Consider the following 7,907-nt stretch of genomic DNA (forward strand, 5'->3'; position numbering starts at 1 on the left):
TCATTGGTAGTAAAACACGCTGGGGTGTCCTGAGGTAGTTTTCTATGGACTGGCTGAATAGCTCCAGTTGTGCTGTGAAACATGACACTTGGGTTGTTATAAATGATGCTTCTGTTTGCGGCATCCTCAAACATTTTCTCCTCTTCATTTTGTACATTCTGTTGGCTGCCTTCCATTCCTCTTTGATCTGGATGAATGGCAGAGCAGGCTTGAGGGGCTGAATATTTTATTTATTCACTCCTGAGATGTGGGTGTTACTGAATTTATTGCCATCGCCAGTGGTCCTCGCAGTTGGTGGTGAGCCACCATATTGAACTGCCGCAGTCCGTGTGGTGTAGGTATATTCAACTGTGTTGTTAGTGAGGGGCCAGCAACAGTGAAGGAACAGTGATATAATTCCAAGTCAGGATGGTGTGTGACTTGGAGGGGGACTTGCAGGTGATTGCACCCTCATGTACCTGCTATCCCTGCTCTTTGAGATGGTAGAATGTTTGGAATGTAATGCTGAATGAGCCTTGGTCAGTTCACGGGTACATTGCTGTCATTGTGCACCGGTGGTGGAGGGAGTGACTGTTTGTGGATGGAGTGCCGAACAAGCAGGGCTGCTCTGTCCTGGATGGTGTCCAACGTCTTGAGCATTGTGGGAGCTGCACACGTCCAGGCAAGTGGGGAGTATTCCATCACGCTCCTGACTTGTGCCTTGCAGATGGTGGACAGGCTTTGGGGAATCAGGAGGTGGGTTACTCACTGCAGGATTCCTAGCCTCTGACCTGCTCTTGGAGCCACAGTATTTATATGGCCGGTCCAGTTCAGTTTCTGGTCAATGGCCAGGGAACAAGGTTGAATCGAGGAAACTCGCACTCCATGGGCAGCCTGGGCCTGTCTGCTTATTGTCACATTGCAGGATAGTGACAAGATGTGTTGAGAAGCTGTAAGATATCATATTTGAATCCACTCCATTAATCTTGGCCCTTGCCTCACAAAGGCCACTGCACATCATGACATTTGTCCAAATGTCACCACTTAGATCAGTGAAGCTCTAAATTTGTGGCTCCCTCGAACCAACCATTGCTTTCGTGTCTAAGTTGACCATACCATTGGTTCCCGGCTGCAATCTTTTCCTCTCTTGTAATCATACTGAGGGAGTGCTGTACTGCCTGTACTTTCAGATGAGGTTAAACTGAGGCCCAATCTGGCCTCTCAGATGAATGCAAAAGATCCCATGGCACTATTTCTAAGAGGAGCAGGGCATTTCCATCTCCCACCTGCCCTGCCCCCAGCCTCTGCTTGTTCTGTACAACACTTACCCCTCAGTCCCTAAAATAAATTATCTGGCCATTAAGCTAAAAGCTACTGCGGATGCTGGAAATCAAAAACAAAAACAGAATTACCTGGAAAAACTCAGCAGGTCTGGCAGCATCGGTGGAGAAGAAAACAGTTGACGTTTCAAGTCCTCATGACCCTTCGGCAGAACTGAAGTATAGTTAGGAGAGAGGTGAAATATAAGCTGGTCTAAGGTGGGGGGCGGGGGGAGAGAGAAGTTGAGGGTGGGGTGGTTGTAGGGATAAGCAAGCAGTGATAGGAGCAGATAATCAAAAGATGTCACAGACAAAAGGATCAAAGAGGTGTTGAAGGTGGTGATATTATCTAAGAAAAGTGCTAATTAAGAATGGATGGCAGGATACTCAAGGTACAGCTCTAGTGCGGGTGGGGTGGAAAGACTAACAAAGTACTAGTTGTAGATTTAAAAATAATGGAATCAGCATTTCACTTGCATTTCCCCTAACTTAGTCTATTGCATTCGTTGCTCCCAATGCGGTCTCCTCTACATTGGAGAGACCAAACGCAAACTGGGCGACCGCTTTGCAGAACACCTGCGGTCTGTCCACAAGAAAGACCCAAACCTCCCTGTTGCTTGCCATTTTAACACTCCACCCTGTTCTCTTGCCCACATGTCTGTCCTTGGCTTGCTGCATTGGTCCAGTGAAACCCAACGCAAACTGGAGGAACAGCACCTCATCTTCCGATTAGGCATTTTACAGCCTTCCGGGCTGAATATTGAATTCAACAACTTTAGATCTTAAACTCCCCCTCCCCCCATCCCCACCCCGTTTCTTCCCCCTCCCCTTTTTTTTCAATAATTTATATAAATTCTTCTTTTCCCACCTATTTCCATTATTTTTAAATCTACAACTAATACTTTGTTAGTCTTTCCACCCCACCCCCACTAGAGCTGTACCTTGAGTATCCTGCCATCCATTCTTAATTAGCACTTTTCTTAGATAATATCACCACCTTCAACACCTCTTTGATCCTTTTGTCTGTGACATCTTTTGATTATCTTCTCCTATCACTGCTTGCTTATCCCTACAACCACCCCACCCTCAACTTCTCTCTCCCCCCGCCCCCCACCTTAGACCAGCTTATATTTCACCTCTCTCCTAACTATACTTCAGTTCTGCCGAAGGGTCATGAGGACTTGAAACGTCAACTGTTTTCTTCTCCACCGATGCTGCCAGACCTGCTGAATTTTTCCAGGTAATTCTGTTTTTGTATCTGGCCATTATCTTGTTGCTGTTTATGGAACCTTGCTGTACGCACATTTGTCTTCCCCGCTTTCTACATTACAACAGTGACAACACTTCAAAAGCACTCCATTGGTTGTAAAGTACTTTGGAATATCCTGAGGTGGTGAAAGGCGCTATAGAAAGGCAAGTCTTTTCTGTGGAAGGTCTGGATAGCTGCAACTGTGTTACCCAGTGTGTAATTTGGCTTATTATACATGATGCTTCTCTTTGATGGCTCCTGGAACGCCTCTCTTCAGCGCTCACATCCCACTTGTGCTCGCTCCCATTTCCCTCTGCCCCGTTGGCTGAATTGGGACTCCTTCTTCTCTAAGCTTTGCCAAACTACTTCTGTTTCTTTGTTGTAAAAGCGCACCTGTTGGGCTCTCCTGAGCTTCAGCTTTGCTGTTACATCGCCTGCTAGCATCTGGTTTGGACGCCTGCTTGCTTAACGGAGGGGGTGCTTCAGTCTGTGTGGCCCAATAATCTTTGAACCGTGCAGTATCTCGTGTGGCGTGTGATAAACAGGGGAAGGCTTTCAGGGCTGTGCAGTTGCGTGCTCTTTCTGGGAACGTTTTAATGCAATTTTAACTCTGTTATCTGCCTTACCATCTGACTGTGGACATACCTCAATGACATGGCTGGATTCAACAAACAGGCAAGAATTCTCTGGAGTTGAATGGTGATCCTTTGAATGATATGACCTCATTTAATATTCCATTGCGTGCAAAGTGAGCTTTCATCTTAACCGAGGACAGCTTTCTCCTTTCCATCAATCTGTCTCTTTCAGCAAATCCTGAGTTAGAATCAGAACATATGAAATAGTTTATTTTGCCCACTCGAACTGATTGCATCTTACTTTCTCCCTGCCCCCGCACCACATCCCCCGCCACCCCGCCCCCCAGTATTTGTTAATTGATAAGCAGTTTCTTTAGCTATTTATTGTGAAACTGTTTACATAAGTCACACTGAGCTTTGTACGTCTCTATGTCCTGTTCATCAGAAGCCAGTAAATCACTTCGCGCTTAATATAAAAAAAATGCTTGAGGAATATAATTTGAGGAAATGTTTTGAGAACATAATTCAGAGTTTTGACCAAGGAAAGGCTGTAAAGGTTGTTTATATTGCTTTTAAAGTCCTTCGTCACTGAGCTACACGGTGCTGATGGTTTTGGAAGAAGAATAGAAAAACGGAAAATGCTGGAAAAGCTCAGCAGGAGGCCTGGCAGCATCTGTGGCAAGAAATACAGAGTTGACGTTTAGACTTCGTATCACTCTGAACAAGAGTGATATGGGCTCGAAACGTCAACTCTGTTTATCCCTCCACAGATGCTGCCAGTCCTGCTGAGTTTTTCCAACATTTTCTGTTTTTCTTTCAGATTTCCAGCATCTGCAGTGTTTTGCTTTGATCTTGGACGAAGCATAGTCGCACTAATAAGGAGCTAGTTAAAGGACAGAAACCAGTGGCTAGTGGTTAACTGATCTCATTCGGACTGGAGTAAGGACACCATGCTGCCTCTCACACTCCGGGTTTAGACTATTCCACTTTTATACTTGTCTGCCTGCCTCTCTATCTGATGATCGGTAGATATGGAGAGAGCAAGAGTCAGATAGGGAGGGAGATCGAGGGAGTCAGGTAAAACCAGAAGCACCACCTCGACCTTCGAACATAAGAAAATGAATGGGGTAGAAGAGCTAAGGGATCGAGGAATACAGGTGAACAGGTCATTAAAAGCAGCATTACAGGTCAGTGAAGCAATTAAATGCGCTCACAAAGCACTGGGATTTATTTCTAGCAGTATAGAATTCAAAAGTAGGGACGTTATGTTAACCTTGTACAAGTTCCTGATCAGCATGTACTTAGAGTCCTGTGCACAGCCCTGGTCTCCACACTATACAAAGGACATGGAAAAACTTGAGAAAGTGCAAAAAAGACTTACAAGGATGGTACCAGAACTGGGAGGCTCCTGTTGGGAAAGTTTGAAACAGGTCCCCTTTATTCTCCTGAGAAATGAGAAAAAAAGCTTTGAGGAACTCTTGATAGAAATATTTAAATTGTGAATGGTTTGGACAGGATAGATGTGGAGTGAATGATTTTATTTGTGGGAGCACCAGAAACTGGGGCTGGGGGGGGTTGGGTGTGGTCATAAATATAAGACTGTTATTAATAAATCCCCAATCGAGAAATAAGGATAAATTATTTTCTCGAGAGAGCGGTTAGAATGTGGAATGGTCTCCCACAGCGAGCGGTTGAGGCAAGTGGCTTAGAGGCTTTCAAAAGGAAATTGGATGAGTACATGAGAGAAAAGGGAATAGTTGTGTCAGGGGTTCTTCGCCAACCGGTTCACCCTTACTGTTAGTTCCTGACTTTAGGATTTTATGAAAGGACAAACTTACATGGACACAGGGTTTTAGGCTCAACCACAAACTTGTTTATTAACAAAACACCCCCGATGACCTAATACAAGAGCTCTAAACGAGTGTAACGGTGCCGCGAAACACTCCAAATCACAACATCACTAATAAAAGCCTCCACTGAAAAGAAAAACCCACAGGCAAAACCCCAAGTTTCTGCCCCATGGCTTACTCGATCCCACTCAAACCCTCCTCAGGATTTAGTTGCTACCCTTAAAACTATCCTTAAATCTCGGCCCCCATATCCCGCGGGTCTGGCTGCTACTCGCAACTCCCCACACGGTTGGTCATTCCAGTGCGAGCTGCACGTCCGTGAATCAGGTTGACTATTCCTGATCCTCCTTGGTGACTGCAGCACCAGGCCCCACGGCCTTGGCCCTTTAATTACAAACTACATCGACGATGTCAAAGCATATTTCCTGGAGACATTCTGTTTGAGTGGTCGGTGCTTTGCACCCTCTTTAACCTTTTTTAGTTTGGTTCCTGCCTTGGTCCAGGCAAACCCATTCGTCGGTGATGTTGTTTCCACAATTGAAGCAATGGACCCCATCCGGGTGTGATGCCTCTGACTCCCAAGTTTGATGTGCCTGTGATAAAGTCCATTTCTACTTAGCTGCTGGCGAAGTTTGTGTGTGTGTTGGCTGTTGTCTCGGGCCTTTTGCTGTGATGGTCTCCCAGTTTCTTTAATTGGATTGTCTGATGGGACCTGCTTTGTGTCTTTGAGATGATAATGCCCCAGTGTCTTTACATAGTATCGACTTGGTTTTGGCATGGATATGCTTTGAGGATTAACCCCAGGCAGTACAGCCTGCCTCTGTGTGTTGAGGTTTGGCCTGTTTGTTTTGCAGCTTTTATGTCCATGAAGTGAAGCTTTTTGGGGTTTTATATTTCACAAAAGTCCAGCTGGAGGGTATTCCGATCCTACAGTAGGATATGCTGAGAGGTGAATGTGAAGTAGATGGAATGGGAAGAGACTCATGTGGAGATTAGATAGCAGCACAGACTGGTACAGAGCACTAATGACCTGTTTCTGTGCTCTGTATTCTATACAATAGAGTCCACAGCACAGAAACAGGCCATTCAGCCCAGCCGGTCCATGCCAGGGTTTATGTTCCTCATGAGCTTCCCCTCACCCCTCATCATCTCACCCTATCAACAAATCCTTCAATCCCTTTCTCCCTTCGTGTTTATCTAGCTTCCTCTTAAATGCCCCAATACCATTTGCCTCAGCCACTCCGTGTGGTAGAGAGTTTCACATTCTAACTGCCCTGTGAGTAAGGAAGCTTCTCCTGAATTCCCTACTGGATTTATGATATATGGAGCTTTGTCTGGCTACCTCACATTACATCAGTCTACACATGTGTCACCTTTACAACATTACATGAGTTTATCATTCAATCTGAGGTGTCTGCCTTCTCCTTGTGTGTCTGAGATTTAGATTTGTGTTGATGGTTAACATGTGGTTTATACGTGCTTTGACAATCATTGCCTGGCGCTGATAGAAGCTACTTTTGTTCCCAGTTTGATGGGCATTTACAGGCATAAAGCAGAGATTATTTACCATCTGACTCTGAACTGCTTTGTGCTGTGACTTAGGTCACAATGCTGACTTTGAATGTTAGGGACCAACTAATTCCACATTTTCACTCTCCGTGGTCATTAGAGGCGTCTCAGATACACAGAGGAAACCAGCACTGGCACTCTGATTGCTGACGGTTGTTGTACACAAGAACACTCCCTGTAACTACTCAGGCGGGTGCCCACCAACCAGAAGTTCTAGATCTGAGGCAGGATTATAATGTTCGCCTTTGTTGAACTTGAACAGCCTTCTTACTAAAACAGGACCCAGGCGGCTCTCGTGGTTATTTTGTGAGTGAGTCTCTGTATCCCGCAGGTCACACATCATGGTTACGGTGCTCAAAAATCATTGAAGAGGCCTTGGAATTATTTTTTTGTAAAGCAAAGCTATTTTCTTAATGCAGGGGCCGGATTGGCAACTTTCTGTTCCGGTTATCACCAATGCCGACAGATCCAACAACACCACCATCATCAAAGATTGGGGTTCTGTTTAACATTGATAAGGCAAATAGAGCCTTTTTTCCCCCAGTTATAACTTCACAGGAGTGGGTCCCACGCGAATTTGATTGGCAATGTGTCAGAGACCTTTGAGAAGGAGATATGCGTGACTGACATCTGTAGCCCTCTTTAACGGGCAGCACATGACCACAGGTCTCCCAGGCACGACTCTGATTGGGCTTTAAGTGTCCTTCAGTAGTTGATCTTCGCCTATCTCCATTTATCCTATTGGTGATGAGCCGTAGCTCAGTGGGTGTCACTCTGTGCTCTGAGTCAGAAAGTCGTGGGTTCAATCCCACTGCAAGACTTGAGCACAAAAATCAAGCTAACACTCCAGTGAAGCACTGAGAGAGTGCTGCACTACTGGAGGTGCAGAATTTCAGATGAGATGTTAAATCAAAGCCCTGTCTGCTCCTGAGGTGGATATCAAATATCCAATGGCACTATTTGGAAAAAGAGCAGGGGAGCTCCCCCCCACCACCACCAGTGTCCTGGCTAATATTTATCCCTCATACTTCACTGGCTGCAAAGTGCCTTGGGATATCCTGTGGTTGTGAAAGGCACTATATAAATACAAGTCTTTCTTTAGCTTTTCAGCCAACCATCCAAGTGTGTTGGGAGTAACCAGTAGAAATAGCCAAGCTTACAGGTGAAAGCGTGTTCTCTAGGATAAGATGTGAGTCTGTATTTTGATGCATCTGCTCAGTGACAAAATGAGTGCCATCCTTATTATTTTATGTATTGAGGAAGTTAGAGTAATGGTTCACTGTATTATGTTGTTGACAGTTCATTGATTCACAAATAAAACCAGTCGTTGACTCAAAGCATGAGTCTCAGTCTGGTGGGAATACAG

The sequence above is a fragment of the Cetorhinus maximus genome, chromosome 11 (genome assembly GCF_964194155.1).
Source record: "Cetorhinus maximus chromosome 11, sCetMax3.hap1.1, whole genome shotgun sequence".
In the NCBI taxonomy this organism is placed as follows: domain Eukaryota; kingdom Metazoa; phylum Chordata; class Chondrichthyes; order Lamniformes; family Cetorhinidae; genus Cetorhinus; species Cetorhinus maximus.